At 38.8% G+C, this 23,639-nt stretch overlaps 1 protein-coding gene across 3 annotated transcripts in view; it reads right to left on the bottom strand.

The window, feature by feature from the left end:
- The window catches only part of FMN2 (formin 2), a 392,431-nt gene that overhangs the window by 224,949 nt on the left and 143,843 nt on the right, over positions 1 to 23,639 (bottom strand). The gene's annotated exons all lie outside the window — the stretch shown is intronic.

Raw genomic sequence — 23,639 nt, 5'->3', positions numbered from 1 at the left:
GTTGGGTCAATCAGGATAGTAATAAAATAATCATACCCAACTGTTGTTTTATGATTACAAAGTCACAGAGTAAAACAATATTCTTAATAGCAATAATAGCACTCTGGGTGCCCCAGCATGGATGGGGGTGGGGAATAAAACATAACACTTTCAGAAGGACCAACCACAAAAACCACCGTGATCTTTGTTGTTGTTGTGGTTTGTTTATTTGTTTGTTTCTTTTGAGATGGAGTCTCACTCTGTCACCCAGGATGGAGTGCAGTGGTGCGATCTCGGCTCACTGCAGCCTCCGCCTCCTGAGTTCAAGTGAGTCTCGTGCCTCAGCCTCCTGAGTTGCTGGGATTACAGGCGCATGCCACCATGCCCAGCTATTTTTTTTTTTTTTTTTTTTTTTTTTTTGTATTTTTAGTAGAGACCGGGTTTCACCATGTTGGCCAGGCAGGTCTCGAACTCCTGACCTCAGGTGATCCACCCACTTCGGCCTCCCAAAGTGTTGAAATAACCGGCATAAACCACTGCTGCCTGGCCCCACCTGGATCATTTCTGAAAGCCTCTTGGTAAGGCACAATATCTCCCAAAAGGCGCTGCTGTTGCAAAAGAAAAAACAACATATACATTTTGATTCTAAATGTTAACTAAACATTTTTCTAAATTCCACCTAGAAAAATGAGGTTAAAACTAGAATATGAACCTATTAGTACAGCAAAGTATTTCTATCCATAGCATTGTCCTCTTCAGAGCTTAAAAAATAGGAATTTAATATCAGAGAAGCAGAACGTGTATACTCTGTCCTGAAAACCAGTTTCTAACCACAAGTCAGTGCAATCTGGGCCAAATCATGCTGCTTGATGAAAATGCTTTTATCAAGGTTTTCTATCATCTTCTGGTTTCTCAATGCAATAGGCACGTTTCAATCCATGTATCATTTGACCTCCTTATAGTATTGACATGTTGATCACACCCTTATAGTAACTTCTTTTCCAGGGCTCCTAACATTTCTTCTCAGTCCTTTTGAAGATGAATTATTCTGATTTCACCTTAAATATTTGCATATCCTAGAGTTCTGTTCTCTATACCTTATTTTCATCACATTATAACCTATTCTCATCACATTATAACCTATTCTCATCACATTATAACCTATAATTTCTCCTGTAGAGACATATATGTCTGCATCTTCAACTTGGCAGTCTCCTACTGTGTGAAAAGATATCTCTACTTAAATTGTCCCCATAATCTCCATTTGACATGTCTAAAATGACACACATATAAGTTCCACCCCAACACCACCAGCCAGCTTCTTCTACTTTATGCTATATATTGAGATAAAGGTACCATTATTCTTCATCCAGCTACCAACATTAGGAATCTAGAAACCAATGAAGACTCCTACCTCCCCTTCACCTGCATACTCTGGTCTGGTATCAAGTCCTGCCAATTACAGCTCCTCTCTCCTCTGTATTTGTGGAAACGACCCCTCCTCCTTAACTCTATTTTCAGCATTTAGTTCTATACTTTATCTTACATAGATAAATGCAGAAGATTTCTGATTGGTCTCCCAAACTCTAGTCCAGTGGTTCTCAAAGTGTGTTCCTTGGACAAATGGGCACCATCATCACCTGGAAAGTTATCAAAAATCCAAGAAAAAGTTAGAGGGGAGTTTCAAGATGGCTGACTAGAGGCACCTGGTACTCGCCTCCTCCACAAACAAGAACTGAAATAGTGAGTAATCACAGGCCAAACAGATCACATAAGAGAGAACATTGGAATTCAAAAAATAAGTGACAGGTAACATGGGAGGCAAAGAAGAAGAGGGAAGTGGGGCAGTCTGCTCAGCCAGGATCAGCTGGGAGCTAGAGGCTCTCTAATGTAATAAAGGTTCTCCAGGCTCCCTCATGTGGTAAAGGTTAAGTGAGTGGCCCCAGCAGCCCACACTTCCACCATAGACTCCTGCAATAGCAGCCATGGGAGAACCCCGTGGCCCGCACAGGCCCTGAGGCTAACACAGGGAGCCACCCGGAGATCAGGCACAGCACCCCTCCAGAGAGGGAGCACGCACTGAGATCCACTCGCCTGCTGTGTCATAAGCAGTTACAGGAAGGCACTATTTTGAAATGTCAGCCCCCACCAGACTGCATCCTGGCCTGGGGCCCAATAGCCCCTGCACCTCCACATCCCTGGGGCTCCCTTGATATCCTCCAACCGCAGGCAGGGCCAAAGCACAAGCCTTTGCCAATGACCTTGCTGCCCCTAGTAGCAAGGCCTTTGTGCATTGAAGAGCACCCTGATGATGGGGTACCCCTCTCGCAGCCGCCATATGGAGGCACAGCACAAGCTCCTCCAGTCAGCTGTTTACAACTGCTGCCATGGTAACTCCGCCCTCCCCAGCAGCAGGGCCTCAGGACCACCACACAGTCGCTGCTACCCCCACCCAGCTATTTTGCCAGGGGGCCGGGGGCGGGCCTGGGGTCCACCCCTATCCTACTTACCACAGCCAGCACCCACACATACCACGTAGGGGCCAGAGAACAGGACCATTTAACCAAGTTAAAACCCATCCCACTCCCCCAGTGCCCAAGCACACCATCCAGAGGCTTGGGAATGGTCCTGCCCCATTCACCACCAATGGCACCTGAGCACTCCTTCTGGGGGCCTGAGGACAAACCCACTCAACCTACTGCTAACACCACAACTAGCACCCACCCACCCACACCATCCACCCACCCATGCCACCTGCAAGCCTTGAGACTGCCCCACGTGGCCTGTCATAGCCACTGCCACACCAGCACAAACCACTTGGGAGCCTAAGGGTTGTCTCACCACTACTACTGCTGTCCCCAGCACTATGCCCACTGCCTAGGAGCCTAAGGACCCTCCAGACACCCAGCCCACTTCTTCCACTGCTGGCACCCAAGCAAGCCACCTGGAGATCCAATTGGCCTGACTGAACTTGCTAATATCAGGGCCAGCATACACCACCCTAAGACCAAAGGACAGGCATGCTTGGCCTGCCACTGCCACCTCGAGCACCTGCCAACGATTGAGGACTGCCCCACCTAGCATCCTCATCCCCAGCAAACTTTACTATGACCTCCACTAACAACCACATCCTAAGCCACTGAGGAAATTACAAGCACTACTGACACTTAAAGATGAAAAAATCATACAGAGACTACACTGCTGTATTCACCCAGAATCAAAGGCAAAATGCTACATCAAACCAACACCACAGATACATCTTCAGGAAAAAGTCCTCCCCTATAAAAGCAAATTCAAAAAAGTTGGAATAAGTGACTGTTATACCAGATGCACAAATATCAATGTAAATAAACAATAAACATAATAAAATGAAGAGATATTACACCTCCAAAGGAACATAATAATTCTCCAGCAACAAATTCCAATGAAAAAGACATTCATGAAGTTCCAGAAAAAGAATTCAAAATAATGATATTAAAGAATCTCAGTGACATACAAGAAAACTCATATAAACAATACAAAGAAATTAGAAAAACAATTTAGGATATGAATGAGAAATTTATCAAAAAGGTAGATATCATAAAAAAGAACCAAACAGAAATTCTGGGATGGAAGACTTCATTGAATAAAATACAAAATATATTCGAAAGCTTCAACAATAAACTAGATTAAGCAGAAGAAACAATTTTAGAACTTGAAGACAGGTCTTTTGAAATAACCTAGTCAGATAAAAATAAAGAATAAAGAATAAAAAAGAATGAACAGGCCAGGCGTGGTGTCTCATGTCTGTAATCCCAGCACTTTGGGAGGCTGAGGCAGGCAGATAATGAGGTCAGGAGACTGAGATCATCCTGGCCAACATGGTAAAACCCCGTCTCTACTTAAAAAAATAAAATAAAATAAAATACAAATATTAGCTGGGTGTGGTGGTACGTGCCTGTAATCCCAGCCACTAAGGAGGCTGAGGCAGGAGAATTGCTTGAACCAGGGAGTTGGAGGTTGCAATGAGCCAAGATTGCACCACTGCACTCCAGCCTGGCGACAGAGTGAGACTCTGTCTCAAAAAAAAAAAACACAAAAAAAAGAGTGAACAAAGACTACATCACACGTGGGACACCATAAAGCAAACAAATATTTGAATTTTCAGTGTCCCAGAAGATGAAGAATAAATGAAAGGGATAAAAAAAACCTACTTAATGAAATAATAGCTAAAAAAATTCCCAAGTCTAGTAAGAGATTTAGACATACAAATACAGGAAGGTCAGAAATCCCCAAACAGATACAATTCAAAAAGGTCTTCTCTGTGGCACATGAGAGTCAAACTGTCAAAAGTCAGAGGCAAAGAACAAATTCTAAAAACAGCAAGAGATAAGCATCTAGTCACTTATAAGAGAGCCCCCAGTCAGAATAACAGCTGATTTCTCAGCAAAAATCTTACTGGCCAGGAGAGAATTGAATGATATACTCAAAGAGCTGGAAAAAAAAAAGAAAAAACTGCCAGCCAAGGATACTCTTCCCAGCAAAGTAACCCTTCATAAATGATGGAGAAATACAGTCTTTCCTAGACAAGCAAAAGTTGAAGGTACTAATCACCAAAAGACTGGGCCTACAAGAAAAGTTTATGGGAGTCCTACATCTGCAAGCAAAAGAATGATATCTACCATCATGAAAGCATGCAAAAGTATAAAACCCACTGGTAGAGCAAACACACAAATAAGGAAGAGGAAGGATCCAAATGCTGTCACTATAGAAAACCACAAAACCACCATGATGAACAGTAAGAGAAAAAGAAAGGAACAAAGGATATGCGCAAAGCAATCAGAAATCAATTAAGGAGGCCGGAAGCAGTGCTCACACCTGTAACCCTAACACTTTGGGAGGGTGAGGCAGGCGGATACCCTGAGGCCAGGAGTTTGAGACCAACCTGGTCTACATGGTGAAATCCCGTCTCTACTAAAAATACAAAAATTAGCCAGGTGAGATGGTGGACGCCTGTAATCCCAGCTACTTGGAAGGCTGAGGCAGGAGAATTGCTTTAACCCGGGAGGCAGAGGTTGCACTGAGCCGAGATAGCGTCACTGCACTCCAGCCTAGGCAACAGTGAGACTTGGTCTCAAAAATAAATAAATAAATAAATAAATAAATAAAGTAAATAAAATAAAATAAAAATAAAAAAAAGAAATCAATTAAGGAAGTGACCTGAATTTGCCCTTACATATCAATAATAACCCTGAATGTAAACAGATTAAACTTTCCACTTATAAAGAAGATAACACGATAAAAGTTTCAATTCAGCAAGAGGATGTATGTACCCAACAACAGGGCACATAGATATATAAAACATATTATTAGATCTAAAGGGAGAGACAGACTCAAATACAATAATAGTAGGAGACATCAACATCACACTCTCAGCAATAGCAGAATCATCTAGACAGAAAATTAACAAAGAAACCTAGGATTTAAACTGAACTTTAGACCAAATGGACCTAACAGACATTTACAGAACATCGCATTCAACAGCTATAGAATACACATTCCTCTCACCATCACATGGAACATTCTCCAGAATAGACAATGTGTTAGGACACAAAAATATCAACACATTTTAAATATTGAAATCATATCAAGTATCTTCTCAGATCTCAATGAAATAAAAGTAGAAATCAGCAACAAGAGGAACTTTAGAAACTGCACAAATACATGGAAACTAAACAACATGCTCCTCAATGACTACTGAGTCCAGGAAGAAATTAAGGAAGAAATAAAAAAAAATCCTAGAAACAAATGAAATTGGAAACACAAAACACCAAAACCTATGAGATACAACAAAAGTAGTGCTAAGAGGAAAGCTTAAAATAATAAATGCCTACATCAAAAAAGTAGAAAGATCTCAAACAATCTAACAATGTATATCAAGGAACTAGAAAAGCAAGAACAAAATCAGTAGGAAGAAATAAGTAATGAAGATTAGAACAGAACTAAACAAAATAAAGAATAAAAAAACCACAAAGAATCAACAAAATAAAAAGATAGTTTTATGAAAAGATAAATAAAATTGATAAACTGCTAGCTAGACTAACCAAGTAAATGAGAAGACTCAAATAAACAAAAACAGAAATTAAAAATGAGACATTACAACTGATACCACAGAAATATAAAAGATCATCAGAGACTATTACGAACAACTATACAATAATATACTGGAAAATCTAGAGAAAATGAATAAATTCCTGGACACATACAATCTACCAAGATTGAATTGGGAAGAAATAGAAAACCTGAACAGACTAGCAATGAGTTGTGAGATTGAATCAGTAATAAAAAGTCTCCCAACAAAGAAAAGTCCAGGACCACATGGTGTCACTGACAAATTCTACCAAACGTACAAAGAACACTAATTTTCCTCAAACTCTTCCCACCCCCCAAAAAAAATAGAAGAGAAGGGAATGCTCCCTAACTTATTCCACCAGGTCAGCATTACCCTGATACCAAAACCAGACAAGAATACAACAAAATAGAAAACTACAGGCCAATATCCTGATGAACAGAGATGCAAAAATCCTTAACAAAATACTAACAAGTTAATTCAACAGCACATCTAAAAAAAATACCATAATCAAGTGGGATTTATCCCAGGGATGCAAAAATGGTTGTACATATGCAAATCAATAAATGTGATATATCAAATCAAGAGTGAAAAACGAAAGCCATATGATCATCTCAATGGACACAGAAAAAGCATTTGATAAAATTCAACATCCCTTCATGATAAAAATTCTCAATAATCTAGGTATAGTAGGAACATATCTCAACTTAATAAAGGCATATATGGCAAATCCACAGCTAACATCATACTGAATGGGGAAAAGCTGAAAGCCTTTCCTCTAATAATTGGAACAAGACAAGGATGCTCACTTTCACCACTCCTACTTAACATAGTGCTAGAATTCCTAGCCAGAGAAATCAGGCAAGAGAAAGAAATAAAAGGAGTCCAAATTAAAAGACAGGAAGTCAATTTGTTTCTCTTTACAAATGACATAAGCTTATATCTAGAAAATATAAGATGCCACCAAAAAACCATTATTTCTGATGAACTCAGTAAAGTTGCAGTATACAAAATCAACATACAAAAATCACCAGTTTCTACAGAACAATAATGAACTAGCTGAGAAAGAAATGAAGGCAATCCAATCTCAAATAGCTACAAAAAATGAATAACTTAGTAATAAATTTAACCAAGAAGATAGAAGACCTCTGTAAGAAAAACTACAACACACTGATGAAAGAAATTGAAGAGGACAGAAACAAATGAATAGACATTCCATGCTCATGGACAGGAAGAATAAATATTGTTGAAATGACTCTACTCCCCAAAACCATCTCCAGATCCAATGCAATCCTTATCAAAACAATGACATTTTTCACAGAAATACAAAAGCAACTCTAAAATCCTTATGGATCCAAAAACAAGCCTGAATAGACAAAGCAATCCAGAGCAAAATGAATAAACAAACAAAGCTGGAGGTATCATACTACCTGACCTGAAAATATATTACAAGGTTATAGTAATCAAAACTGCGTGGTATTGGTATAAAAACAGACACATGGACCAATGGAAAAGAATAGACAACCCAGGTATAAACCCACATATTTACAGGCAACTGATTTTCAACAAAGACACCATGAACATACTTCAGGGAAAAGACACCCTCTTCAAAAAATGGTGCTGGAAAAATTGGATATCTATATGCAGAACAATGAAGCTAGACCCTTATCTCTCACCATGTATACAAAATCAGTGCAAGACGGATTAACAACTTAAAGGCAAGACTCGAAACTATAAATCTACTAGAAGTAAACCAAGGGAAAATACTTTCAAGAAATCGGTCAAGGCAAAGATTTTATGGCTAAGACCTCAAAAGCACAGACAACTAAAACAAAAATAGACAAATGGGACTATTTTGAGCTAAAAGGCTTCTGGACAGCAAAAAAACAATCAACAGAGTAAGGACATGGCCTGTTTAATGGGAGAAAATATTTGTAAACTATTCATTCAACATGGAACTAATATCCATATACAAGGAACTCAAACAACTCAACAGTACATAAATAAATGAATAAATAAATAAATAAATAATTCATGTCCTTTGCCCACTTTTTAATGAGGATATGAATAGACATTTCTCAAAAGACAACATACGATTGGCCAACAGGTATATGAAAAAAACTGCTCAACGTCACTAATCATCAGGAAAATGCAAATCAAAACCACAATGAGATATTATCTTGCCCAGTTAGAATGACTATTATTAAAAAAAAAAAATAGATTCTGGCAAGGATGTGACTAAAAGGGGATTTAAATTAGTACAGTCACTATAGAAAACAATATGGAAACATTTCAAAATACTAAAAATAGAACTACCATATGATCCAGCAATCCCACTCCTGGGTATGTATCCAAAGGAAAATAAATATTAAAAGGATATCTTCACCCTACGTTTACTGCAGTACTGTTCACAATAGCAAGGATATTAAATCAACCTAAGTGTCCATCAATGGACAAATAAAGAAAATATTTTTAAATATGTAACATGTTTATACATATATATATATAATATATAAAACATATATATACATACACAACAGAATATTATCCAGGCATAAAAAAAGAATAAAATCATGTCACTTGCAGCAACATGGATAGAACAGGAGGCCATTACCTTAAGTGAGATAAACCAGGTAAAGAAAGACAAATATCACACACTCTCACTCATATGTGGGAGTGAAAAATGTTAATCTCATGGAGGTAGAAAGTAGAACAAAAGATATCAGAGGCTGGGTAGGGTGGGTGGTGGAGGGGGAGATGATGAGGAGAGATTGATTAATGGGTACAAGCATTAGATAGAAGAAATACGTTCTAATGTTAGATAGAGGAGGGTGAGCATAGTTAACAACAATGTATTATATATTACAAAACAGCTAGAAGAAAGGACTTAAAATGTTCCTAACTCACAGAAGTGATATATGCTCAAAGTGATGGATACTAAATATCCAGACTTCATCACCACACATTCTATGCATGTAACATCATAAATATGTATAAATATGATGTATCAAAAATACATATAAATATTTTGTATCAATAATAAACATTAAAAATGCAAGTTCTCAGGCCCTATCACAAACCTACTAATCAGAACATGAGAGTAGGAACCATCACTCTGAATTTTAAAAGCCTTCCAAGTAATTCTAAAGCCACCTATTGCATCTCATCCCTTCCTGTCCATTCTCCAAACTGATATCCAAGTACCCTCTCTAAAAATGCTGATATCTGCATGTTGCTTTTTAATCATAGGTTTTAAACCCAATTGGCTCATGTTTAGGGGTTAGTCCTTTAAGAAGTCTTATAGAATCTTTCACATTTCATATGTGGAATTTGCTTTTTTTTTTTTTTTTTTTTTTTGAAATGGAGTTTTGCTCTTGTTGCCCAGGCTGGAGTGCAATGGCATGATCTCAGCTCACTGCAATCTCCGCCTCCCGGGTTCAAGCGATTCTCCTACCTCAGCCTCCTGAGTAGCTGAGGTTACAGGCATGTGGGACCATGGCCCAGCCAATTTTGTATGTATAGCAGAGATGGGGCTTCTCCATGTTGGTCAGGCTGGTCTCAAACTCCCAACCTCAGGTGATCCTCCTGCCTCGGCCTCCCACAGTGATGGGATTACAGGCTTGAGCCACTACTCCTGGCCTGCTTTTTCTATTATAATTCAAACGCACTTGATTACAAACTGGATTTTACATTTAAATGCCTAAGATTTTACATAGGAACAATAATCATCTACCAACTTTCAGAAGGCAGACATTCAGAAAAGGACAGATGTCTAAAAGGATGGATTCCCCAGTGTCCTTAAGTAACCCAAACTTTGTATTATGTATCACTGCTATGATCTGACCTTTTTTTCCAACACCTTGGAGAAGAAGAACCTAAAGTTAGAACATTCTTAGAATTCAGTGACCACAATGCAATGAAGAGGAGAGTAGACTCTTCTAAGATGATCTCAGAACTTAGGCCAAACGCAGAAAATGCAGAATTAACACATTTGAAATCTATAAAATTAGAACTTATAATCAGAAAAAAGAATTATCTTGAATCTGCTTTAATGTCACATCTCTTAATAATTCTCTTAATAAAGTTATCATCTTAGGCTTCCCTAGAAGGCAGGACTGTGTAGAGATTATGAACATGGTCTCTGTAAAATAAAGCAGTATTTCTCAAACTTAATGTGTACTTGAATCATCTGGGATCCTTTAAAATGCAGATTCTGATCCCTAAGTCTGGGTGGGACTGAGGTTGTTTGTTTCTAACAAGCTTTCAGGTGATGCCAGTTCTTCTGGTGCACAGATTGTGAGGTTCTCCTACTTGCTTTCTAATGTGTTTGAGAAAAGCTACTCCAACATCCTAAAGCCTCAGTTACCTCCCCTAGAAAAATGATTAAAACAGTATCAAATTCCAAAGACTGCAGTGGATATTCAGTGAGGTACTCTTAGTGGCATGGTTATAGCTGATTGTAGCCTCTAACTCCCAGGTTCAAGTGATCCCTCCCACCTCAGCCTCCTAAGTGGCTGGGATTACAGCCATGTTCCACAGCGCCAGCCTACATCCTACTTTTATCCAGGGATAGCCATATGACTAAGTTACGGACAACAGAATGCAGGGCGCAATAAAAGCACAGCCTTCAAAAGGCTGGCTGGCCCTCTACTCTTTTTATTTATTTTTTTTTGAGAGGGAGTCTTGCTCTGTCACCCAGGCTGGAGTACAGTGGCACAATCTCAGCTCACTGCAACCCCTGCCTCCTGGGTTCACGTGATTCTCCTGCCTCAGTTTCCCGAGTAGCTGGGACTACAGGCGTCTGCCACCATGCCCGGCTAATTTTTTGTATTTTTAGTAGAGACAGGGTTTCACCATGTTAGCCAGGATGGTCTCGATCTCCTGACCTCGTGATCCGCCTGCCTCGGCCTTGCCAAGTGCTAGGATTACGGGTGTAAGCCACTGGGCCTGGCTAGCTCCCTACTTTCTCAATCCTTTTCCTCTCAGGCTGAGGCAGAATTATGCAAGTGAGCCATTATCAGTTATACTATGCCCTGAGGGTGAAGCAACAGAAGGCCTGGGGAATGAATCTCTGGACAGCCTGATGGAACACAGGCACTGCACCTCCCTGGGCACTTACCTGCCTAGATTTCTCCATGAGAGAGATAAAATTAACTTTTCATCTTTTACAAGTCACAACAGAGACCGCCAAACCAGTATTTTAACTAATACCCCTACCACACATCAGACATTGTGCTAGGCAGTAGGGTAAATGCACAGAAGACCATAAAAAAACCAGACACTTATCCTCTGCCTGATGAGCTCTATTTCACAACCCCTAGAGCTCAGTCAGTGATACCATGATCTCCAGTCATCAGGACGGGAACCTTTGACTAACTTCCTCTGCATTTCTGGTATCCAGCCACACATCAAGTTCCACTGATGCTTCCTTGTCTTTCATTCTTCTCTTTCACTACCACCACCCTGCTGCAAGTTCTCATCACTTCCTCCCACAGAGTCCAGGTAGAGTGGGATTCTGCCTCTAGGATCTCAGTCCTGCTCTCAGCCCAGCATTCTGTACGGCCTTCATCCTGTCACTCCCCCCCGCTTTTTTTTTTTTTTTTTTTTTTTTTTTTGAGATGGAGTCTCGCTTTGTCTCCCAGGCTGGAGTGCAGTGGCGTGATCTCAGCTCACTGCAAGCTCCACCTCCCAGGTTCATGCCATTCTCTTGCCTCAGCCTCCCGAGTAGCTGGGACTACAGGCACCCGCCACCACGCCCAGCTAATTTTTTGTATTTTTTAGTAGAGATGGGATTTCACCGTGTTAGCCAGGATGGTCTCGATCTCCTGACCTCGTGATCCACCCACCTCGGCCTCCCAAAGTGATGGGATTACAGGCATGAGCCACCGCGCCCAGCCTCCCCTTTTAACAGATATTTAGTGGCCCCTGATAATGTATTTCTCTTCTATTTTCTATTTTCAAAATGACAAATTCGGACTACTCAGTGGACAGGAATGTTCAAGTCTCATTCCACTGTGATGCTTTTCCTGAACATCCCTCTACTTCCCACAGAACTCTTACAGGAGCTGACTTAGGAGCCACTTCTTTACTCTCGTGAGACTATATACTCTCCTACTACAATATATACATGATAGAGTGATTTGGGGGCAATTTTCACTAAAGCATAATTACCTCTAGACAAAATCTGTATCATATTGCTTACTGTAGTACTCAGCACAATGACTGATACATTGTAAGCATCCAAGAATGTCTGCTGAATAAGTAAACCTTGTTTAAACTGCTATGCCCAGCTTAGATGTCCCACAATAAACTTGGAAAAATGGTTAGACAACCAACCTTGGCTAGACATCAGAATTACTTAGGTACCTTCTTAAATAAAGGATCCTGCTCTCCCTTCTGAAAAGTCAATTTTCTCTAGAGTAGGGCCCTGGAATATGTATGTTTTTAAAAATACCACAGCTGAGGCCGGGCGCAGTGGCTCACACCTGTAATCCCAGCACTTTGGGAGGCCGAGGCGGGCGGTCATGAGGTCAGGAGATCGAGACCATCCTGGCTAACACGGTGAAACCCCGTCTCTACTAAAAATACAAAAAATTAGCCGGGCGTGGTGGCGGGCACCTGCAGTCCCAGCTACTCGGGAGGCTGAGGCAGGAGAATGGCATGAACGCGGGAGGCGGAGCTTGCAGTGAGCCAAGATCACGCCACTGCACTCCAGCCTGGGCAACAGAGCGAGACTCTGTCTCAAAAAAAAAAAAAAAAAATACCACAGCTGATGCTGGTGCAGATTTAGGAACCACTGAATACTTCTTTTGAAAAGGAAGTATTTGAATAATGGTTGAACTGTGATTCAACTATTAAACTCAAGAACTGCAAGATAATAACTTCTGTAACTTAGAATCATATCAAGACATAGTAGAAAGTTTATGTGAACTATATTTATTACAAAAGTAGCCAAAACCACATTTAAATAATTATTTGACCAGTCAACATGGTGTTTATTGCTAATTCCGAAGTTTAAACATAGTATGCATTTTATATGTGGCATGTGGAATATTAGCTAATTAAGATGACATCAAAGGGCTCCACATTAAATATCCAATAGAGATAACTTGAAGTTTCTTGCAATTTCTTACAAGCTAGTAAAATCTTGCAATTTCTTACAAGCTAGGACATAATTTGCACACAGTCTAAATATAGCATCACAACACAAGTTTTAGTTTCCTGATTCCTGGTTAAGACAGCATATTGCTTTCTTCTGAAACGGCATGTCATGACCTTGCTGAAAAGTGGACATTAAATAAGGGATAAATGGCCAGATCCAATAAGGCAAATCCTTCTCTGAATAGAAAAAGATAAGATTACTCAATTATAGAGATGAATTAAGGTAAATTTCAAAGCAGAACTGCAGAATGTAAAAACTGTTGTTTATCAAATAGACATTAGAGCACAAGGTGGTGTATCAAGAGGTATGCAATGTACTCAAGGAATAAGAGCTATCAAATGCACTCAAGAACACCCTAATGACCAGGAGAATATCAGCAAATATGAAATAGTAAAACCAAAGTGAACAAGAGATGTAAGAATAGAAAGAAAGGCAAAGAGAGAACAATTCCCAGACTCAAGATTTCCAATGATTTGATCTGTATCAGAGTAGGAGATCCATATTTCAGGACATGTCTTTGCCTAAATTAGCAGCCTTGTAACTTTGGACAAGTTCCTTGGCCTCAAGATCTAAATTTTCCTACCTGTAGAATACAGTTAATAATCCATATGCAATATTCCCATAATTTGAGATAAACAAATTCGGTAAAGTATAAAATATTTTCAAAGCATAAAATGTCTTGCAATTGCCAGGTACTGGTGTGTTATGTTGTAATCCAATAACCGCAGTTATATTTATGATGTTGTAAAATCACTTGGGTTTATTCCAACAAGAGGAACAGCAGAGACAATAGAAGGCGATAAGAAATAAACATCTAAAATTAAGAAGGAGAACAACCCATACATTGGCTAACTCCTGCCCCCTTGGGAATTTACAAAGTGTGATTTCTCCAAGAACTCTTTGGACACACTGTTGTTGCCTATCTCATAACTTTGATTTGGATTCAGTTTTCTTACTTTGGAAAGATAAATACATCTCTAGATTTTTGACCCAATGAGAATCAGGAACCATGAGGCTTTTCTGAACTGTCTGATACTATTTCATGAAAACAGCAGTCATTTTAAATCTTAATTAGTCTACACTCAAAAGTGAAGAATGCTGGCATGAGATTTTGCAGAGCAAGAGGTTATCAGAGTTTTTTGTTTTTTGTTTTTGGTCTACTCCCACAACCAAGGAAGACTGCAGTCTTATTTACACTACCGTATTCTCCTACTCAGATTAATGGTAAGCCTCAGGGGAGGGTGGCTGATCTCACAGGCATCCAACAGCATTCCAAGGCACTGCAGACCACAGAAGGCACAGACACTGACCATGCCCACAAGTGATATCTCCAGACTATCTGGTTGGCATCAGACAATCCTCTTTACTCGGGCAGCCTAGATTCAATCTCAGAAACAAAGCAGAAGTACAGTTTGCTAATCGGTGAGGTGACATTTGACACCTCTCACTGATTAAGAATCTAGAAGCTGACTTCGATCATACAGCAAGATCTATTCATAGGCATGATTTGCCTGCTTCTGAACTTGGTCCCAGATGTGTCTCTTGGCAGAGGATCAAGCTATGGTGTGGGTGAAAGCGTCTTGCTTTGTTTGTCCTGTCTTTGGGTCTGAGTCAGCCTCAGAAGGAGACTGACAGCTGTGGAATTTGGTAAGGTTACCAAGAAGAGCCTCTTGTGCTCTCCCAGCCTGTCTCTCTCATTTGGTTGTCTTGATATATATTTTAGACTTAAGTTTGGAGAGCTGTGTCTCTTGGTTGTAACATCATCTGGATGTTGTTCCTCAACTGAGTAGGTTGTTCCTCAACTGAGCAGGTTGTTTCAATCTCTCCTGACACCATCTTCTTGGTTCCTGCTTTCATTCTTATTTAGTCTATGATCCTGATACTGGTCTCCTGGTCCCATCCCTCGGGTTGTTCTAACAAACTAGAAGCAAGAATTTCAAATATGTGCAAGTAAGTCTGCAGGACATCTTCTCACCAAGTAAAAACTAGTGTTCCATCTGACTTCTCCATTGTTTCTTGATAACAATATCTCCCTCGACTATCTTTTGCCATTTAATATACCATTGTAAATCACTGTTAAACCAGAAATCAAGTCAGACATGAAAGATGTGTCATTTTAAAAAGAAGCAAATGCATGTTATATAAAAGCGATTTGGTAAACTCTAAGACATACGTGTTCCAGCTGATTTTAAGAAAGGCACACTAAAATAAAGAGAATGATACCTACCTAGCCTACAAGATCAGCCACACTTACGATCCAACCCAATCAATGGTTAGATTCTTCTCTTAGAATACAAGCTGTTAAACAAGACAGCAGAGCCATAGCCGTTTCTAAATACAGTCAAGTTGAATGGAGTAATTAAATGTCCCAACAGCGTGACACACATAAATCACATCTGTCAAAATAATAACAACTATTATGCATTGAGTCACTGAAACGAGTGATGTTCAGTATGAAAAATTGCTGAAAGACCAAGCCAGAGAGGCAGCTGGGATTTCCTGTCAGCTAAATCTGACTCCAAAGCTCACCTGTCTTCTGCTGTAGGCCCTGTGAGCCATGTGCACACACACCTCTGCCATAACACAACACTAAATACAGCACAGGAATTTGCTAACAAAAAACCAAGGGAACTTCTTAGGCTTTTTGATATTTTTCTTTAAAGGGATAAGTTTAAAAGAATTAGAAACTCAATTTCTTATTTATATTAACTTTTCCTTTCTTAGAAAAAGTTGAAACATTTAGGATGACCTTGACAAAAAAAAAAAAAAAAATCAAGAGTTGAAAATACACCAAAGTGATTCCAAACAAACCGATGAAGAAACAAAATGGCATTAGGTATATATTTTATTAAAGTTTTTATTCTAGCATGTTGCATTTCTAAATTTCACATTTTGTTTAAAAATATCACAGTAACATGCACTACAATGTTTCAGTATCACCAAGCTCTTAAAACAAAATGCCTTTCTAATTTAAACCAACTATCCTAAGTCTCCAGCTTTCTCCACTCTTTAAAGCAAAAAGAAAATATGCAGAGATGTTTAAACTCCTTGAAATTAAAATAACATTACAATCTTTTATTCTTTGAACCTATCTTTTTGCCAGTCTAGCCAATTTTGGCATGAAAAATATTTGCAAGATATAATTTGGACCTTCACTATTGCAAATATCTTGCAAAGGAGAAAACAATGTTTCACCTATCTGGTTGCATACAAGTCTGCTGAGCTATATTTTTCCCTTCAAATTCCCTCTAAAAATCTGGTTTTAGACATGTATCCTGTCTATAATTTTCATATTATGTTTTTAGCACTTAGAATTCAGTTAGAAGCATCAAAGTTTACAATAAAAATTAAAATATAAGAAAACCAGTACATTGTGAGTACCATATCTAAATGTTTCATGATATTGCCAAAAATATTTGGATATCAAGTATGTGTCTACAAAATATAGGCATCAGCATCTCACTTTGTACTTCGTTATCTCAATGAGAGATATTAATCATCACAAATAAAAGACATGATGCAGATAATAAGGTTAATGACAACCACAAAGGAATAAAATACTCTTATTGAGACCATGTGCATATTTATTATTATGTTGTAGCAAGTATGTATTGAGAGAACATTATTTGGTGCATAATAAATAAAGGGCCTTATTCTTCCTTGTAATCACTGCCAAAATTCAATGAAATAGGTACCACTACAGTCCACATTTTACAGCAGAAGTGGCTGTTCAAGGTCACATATCCATAAAGTGGCAGAGCTAGGACATGAACCAGGCAGTCTGGCTCCAGGCTCTACCCCCTTGACCACTATTCCACACTACCTCTCAGCCGTATGGGGAGCACACTCCTGTCAAGGAATGAGGCACGCGGCACCTCATTTTCCCCACTAGTTCTTTAATGCCCTGAGTTATCAAATACAATTAATATGGGCAGACAGAACATAAAGAGAATAAATTAGTTTTCAAATTATTAACTAAAAAGCAAACCTTAGACGGTAAGGTCCATCTGAATATTGTCTTATGTATTGCTCAATTTCAGGGAAATTATGAAAAACAAACCAATAACAACCAAAATAGTTCCCTTCCTTTGTAGCTATAACAACAACAAAATGCCTATGATAAATTTAGATGAAAAGTTTGATAGAGAAGATGTTAAATATTCAGAAAACAAATGAATCACTTAGCATATGTTCATTGACTAGAATTACACAATAAACTTTTAATGATTTAGTAAATGGTCATTTGCTATTCAGGCATTTTGCTTCACTTCCTGCTCTTTGGCCAATGGCCTGATGTTTCTTTCTGGCCCTTTTATAGGGACAAGATTTGATTTCTTGCTCCATCCGTAGAGTATGCTGGTGCTTTTAGCACCATGAAGACACAAAGACGAAAACTGGCTTTGACCCTATCCTATGCAGGAAGACATGTCTAGCTTCCTTGCAAGTCTACAATCTCTATTTCTGGAAATGACATACTGAATAAGCAAGTGGCTGATTCTTCAAAGACCTCCTAGAGTTTGGAAGTTAAAGAGAGATAAACAGTGGCATGTCAGTGAGTTAATTTATGATGCTCATTTTTAGAGAATAAAAATTTCAACATGTGATTTTAAGTCTTTACAGACCAAATAGTCTTCTTTCTGATGGCATTATTTTCAGGGATCATATATTTAGCATTTTTCCTTTAACAAATCCATTTGAAGACATTTATCATATTGTGTCAAACAATTCTAACAATTCTATCACATCCTCGTCCAACAATAGCCAAATCATTCATTATTCCTATCCCTGAAGACATCTTCAACTCTATTGTCCCAGAGTCGCAAATTAGTGTTTTGCTGTTCAATAAAAAGTTTTTCTAAAGTGGCCACTATTAAGAAATTTTAATTTTTAAAATATTGTTATTCTATAGTAAAGTGAACAGAACTCAAGTATAGAGTTCATTTAATTATTGCTTACAAATGCATCATTGTAACTATCACTCAGATCATTGTATAGGACATTATCAGCACTCCTGAAGGCTCCATTTATACCTCCTTCCTTTCAATATTCCCCCACACAAAAGTCTCATTCTAACTTCTATCGTCACAGATAACTTCTGCCTGTTCTTGAACATCATAAATGGAAACACTTTGTTTATAATGGCTTTTGCCTGTAAAATCCATATTGTTGTTGAGTATAACAGATTCTATTTTTCATTGTTACTATTCCACTGTGTATCTAATATTGATAGATATTTAGAAGGTTTGCAGTTTAGGGTTTTTACAGGTAATGCTACTCCTATGACTGCTGGGTCCTAGGGTAAATGTATTTGAACCTGAGTATTTACTATGAAGTAGATTTCCAAAGTAATTGTACTTGTTTGTAACTTTAGCAGAGCAACTAATGAAATGAACAAATAAAAACTTCATACTTTTCAATAATTTTCTTAAAAATTTACATTGTTATGATAAAATTATTAGCTACCTCAGAACAAAATCACAAGATTAAATAAGTCACACAGGAGCCTATAAACTAGTTAAATATCTTGAAAAGTCATCATATGTGTCAGTGGTTTCTAATACCACATCTACAGATACATACACACGACGAAGAGATACACTGTTAGGTATTCACCAAATAAGTTTTAATGTCTTTACCCAAGATCACTGGCTGAACATTCATGAACGAGCAGTGGTTATGAGGATACACAATGTTAAACATATGAGGATACACAATGTTAAACATATTTCAAGTTTTCATAAATATCACTATTGAATTATCTAATAGACAGCTAAATCATGTCATTCTAACTCCTAAATGTTCCTCAAATCAGTCCTTTCTTCTCAATCATCATTACCTTCATTTGAACACCATTATCTTCGCCAAAGCACTACAGTCAGCTGCATAAAGGTATTTAATTAAAAGTAAATTTGAATTTTCAATAAGTATACAAGCATTTGCTGGAAATGACTACAGGCGAATGTTTATTTCTGGGCTGGATTTTTCCAGCTAGTTCGTTCTGCTTAATGCCTAGAATCTGTAGGTAATGTGTTCATAGAAACAAACACAGCCAGATCAAAATCCTAAGGAAGCAAATCATCTTTTAAAAGACTCATTGAGAAGTCAAATAAAAGCAATTTTAGAATCAGATGCTATTTGGGATTATGAAAGTTTGTTTTCCCAAGCCTAGTGTCATTCTCTTAAATTTAAGGCGGCAAGTAGGCAAAGAAACTCAAGTATCCTCTAGAATTCTGCATGTGTAACTCAACTCCAATCTCTCTCAAAGCCCAGTCTTATTCTGCAATTTGCCCCCTACCCCACCCACCCCTCCCAAGATAAAGTACTAAGCCCAGTGCTTGGCACACAGTTATTCTTCAATAAACAGTAATGGAGTGAATTAATGCCACATGGAGTCCCTGGTTATCTTAATGCTCCAATGAAATTCCCTTATGTCACCACACCATGACTCAGTCTGAGAGGAAGACATGTGGCCCATTCTGTAAGTGATTCCATCCCAAGATAAAAAGACCAGCTGCAGTATTTAATTAGTCTATTTCGAAAAATTCAGGGAAGGGAAAGATACTGAAAATGCAGATCAATAAACAAAATGCATAACAGCAATTCTACAGGGTAGGAAACTGATAACGGACAAGACCTTGACACTTAAAATCACGTGGTCTGTGCAAAGGGGCAAGCTGGGGTCACCAGCAGCTGGTATGCACAGCTGAGTCAAGGCTGACTTGAACAACTGTAAGTAGCTCTTTAAAAAAGATCCCTGACTGTTTTCTAAGTTGGTGGCAACTTATCTGACTATACCTGTTAATTATCTGCACAAGAACCATCAACAGGGACAGTCAGCAATCAAACTCTTAGAAAGACAGAACTGTTAGCCCAGTCTTTAAATCATTGTTTTGTTTCATGAGATAAGAGGTAGAAATATGGCTTAAGAAACTAAGATCCAAATCCTAGCCTATTCCATGACTATTCCCAGGTATGTGAAAAACAACAACAGAAACTCACATCCTTCCTGTCCTTAGCTACCATTAGTGGAAGCAATATTGACTTTGCTGAAGACATAAAGAATAAGTCACTTAACTTTGTAAAGGCACTTCCATAAAAAGTTAAACCCAAAGTAGCAAAAAGGAAAACAAAATCCCTGAAAGAAATCCCTGGAACAGTTTAATTTTTATATGGCTGATATAGTTTGGATGTTTGTCCCCTCCAAATCTCATACTGAAATGTGATTCTCCACTGTTGAAGGTGGGTCCTAGTGAGAGGTGACGGGGTCATGGGGGAGGATTGCTCATGAATGGCTTTGTGCCCTCCTCATGGGAATGAGTGAGTTCTCACTCTGTTAGTTCCCACGAGATGTGATTGTTAAAGAGGCTGGCACTTCCTCCTCTTTCTCTTGCTTCCTCTCTCACCATGTGACATCCCTGCTCCCCTCCTGACCTTCTGCCGTGAGTAAAACCTTCGTGGCAGAAGGTGATGAGGCCTCCTCAGAAGCTGAACAGATGTGGGTGCCTTGCTTGTACGGCCTGCAGAACCATGAGCCAAATAAATCTCTTTTCTTTGTAAAATATCCAGTCTCAGGTATTCCTTTATAACAGTGCAAAACTAACACAAGGGTCTTTTTAAAAAGTCTAATGATTCAGGAACCTATAATCTTTAATGCTGGCGATGAGGCAATACCATGGGGTGTCCCACTGTATTAGGGGCCTGAAGTATGTAGTTAAAGGCATGGCAAGAGTCACTAAAGTTAAAAGTTTCCATTCTAAACAGTATGGATGGTGCTAGGGAGATGAGAAAAAAATTCCATTTTCAGGTCATCACCTGAAAGGAAATCACCTTTCTACCAATAGAACTAAATGAGTGCAAAGAGCTAAAGTCATGTAAAAAACGCCATAATGATCAGCAGAATCCTACGCTTCAACTTTCACCGCGGATCATGCATGGAGTAAATTTGCTCAAGCCTGAATCACACACCCACCTCCTTTGTGTCTATCTCCAATATGCGTACAAGATAATTCCACACCAAAAACAGTCTCCTGGGGAAGAAGAAACCCTCACACATGATACAATAGACATGAATAACCTAAGATATTAAAAAACTAGAAACTTGAAAAAGAAACATCTGAATGATCAGGAGTGACGAATGAATACATTACCAGACATTCTGGGTGGGATTTTTTTCTGCCAGGCCAACTTTGATATGGGGGGAGAGGAAGAAGAGGGGAGATGGCTCCTTATTCTCAAAGGTACTGGTTGACTTCACCAGAAGACAGGAAAAGCTTGAGGTTTATGCCCTTCACTGATGGAAGATTACACAACTAACTAATCTGGGGTCTAGACACAGTGGCTCATGCCTGCAATGCTAACAACTTGGGAGACTGAGATGGGTGGATCACTTGAGCCCAGGATTTTGAAACCAGCCTGGGCAACATAATGAGAACCCATTTCTAAAAAAAAAATTAAAAAATTTTAATTAGCCAGATATGGTGTCATGCACCTATAATCCCAGATACTTGGGAGGCTGAGGCAGAAGAATCACCTAAGCCCAGGAGTTTGAAGCTGTAGTGAGCGATGATCACACCACTGCACTCCAGCCTGGAAAACAGAGAGAGACCCTCGTCTCCGAAAAAAAAAAAAAAAATTAAATTATTTATAAATCAAAATCTGATCCAAATAAAACGAGTGTTTAAAATGAAAAGCAAATGAATATCATAGCAATATGAACTTCACCATAGACTGATATCTTGGCTTAGAAGTCTTTCTACTTAATCGTGCAGAGATGACGTCCATGCACTGTTTCTCAACTTGTATATGAGGACACCCTGGACAGAAAGAAGTCACTCTTGATTTATCACAATATCGTAGGCTTCATCTTTTCCCCTTTCCTGATTTTTGAATTAGAAGCCAAAAAACTGAAGTAGAGGCAGGAAAGAGAATAATTTTAGTTTGTATAAATACCAAATTACTCTTTGGTATGAGTCATGTGTTATAGATTCTTTGAAGAATTTTGCATGCAATGCTGGTTGCCATACACAGGATGCTAATTGTAGCTCAACATGGAATACAGAAAAGAATACAGATCCTTGAACAATCTGAAATTGTAAGTGTAGTTAAGAGGGATGTACTCATTCCTCTTACAAACATTAGAAGCTGACATGGCCAGGATTTTTAAAAGTGTATAAGTATATGAAAAAAATATTTTTATATAATTGGTTTGCTAAAACATAACTGGAGAAATAAAGTAAGGAAACTAGCTTGTCATGAAGAGAATAACCCTTAGTTTCCTCAGGGACACAGGAAATAAGGAAGTTATCCTCACCTGACTCAACGTGATTCAACGTGGTTTTCTGATTATAGCTAATCTGTGGGGAGGTTGATACACACATTTTTAGTGGGGGGGTGGTGGTGATGACAGAAAGTTTTTTACACATCTCCTAAAGCAGAAATCATGTGGTTATTGTCCAACATCACAGTTATGGCAAGCAAGATATATGTCTCTTTGTGGTGGAAAAGAAACAGGCATGCAAACTCAGACTGGATTTGGGCTAAAGAGACAAATCAGCATCTTCACATACAATGCTCAGGTGCACTCACCCTTCCAAGGCCTGTTTCCCTTTCTTCTACCATGGGTTTTCCCTTTTCTGGAAGATCTCTACACCCTTGATATCTTCTCCGACAGAAGTTCTGCCCATTGTGTAAAATTTCTTTGGCCCTTCTCACCTTTTTCTCCTCTTTTCAGGGGTCATCGGGAAGAAGGTAAGAATCATGGCGAGGGTAGGGGGGATGAGTGTCACCTGAGGAGGTTGTTAATGCAAAAAAATTCAATAATTTGTTGGAATTTTTTCTGCCTCTTTTTTTTTCCGCTTTGTCCCCCTAGAAAAACCAGCTGGCACTGTGAGATCAAGGGAAGTCTGACTGGAATAGGTGGAAAGGAATGAATTTAAACTCACGGCTGTCTATGAGTTTAAAATACCTTATCAGTTAAAAAGATCCAAGAAATAATGAATTCATACCCTGCAAAAATTCTATCCCTACCAACATCCCTTTCATCCATTTGAAAGGCTGAATCACATCTGCCTGGGACTTTAAAGTAACTACGAAATATAGACCATCATTGCCAGTGGGTATCGCCAATAGTTGTAAAGAATCCATTTCCAGTTTCCAGATCACTAAAGTGGGCTATTTTGCTTGTTAAGGAGGGAGGGGGCCAATGTGCAAAGTTTGAGTCCGCCTGCCTCTTGCTTCTAGTTCTTTTTATGTGCATACAGAAAGAGGAGGAATATCATAGGCTGGTTTTATCACTAATGAATTAATGAGGTGGTCCTATTCTTTGTAAGGTCCTATTAATTAATTAATGAGGTGGTCCTATTCTTTGTAAGATTTATGTATTGAGTTTTT

This window comes from Symphalangus syndactylus, chromosome 19 (assembly GCF_028878055.3).
Source record: "Symphalangus syndactylus isolate Jambi chromosome 19, NHGRI_mSymSyn1-v2.1_pri, whole genome shotgun sequence".
Taxonomy (NCBI): domain Eukaryota; kingdom Metazoa; phylum Chordata; class Mammalia; order Primates; family Hylobatidae; genus Symphalangus; species Symphalangus syndactylus.
Note: the sequence above shows the minus strand (reverse complement) of the source record. Positions and strands in the feature narration are given on the sequence as shown.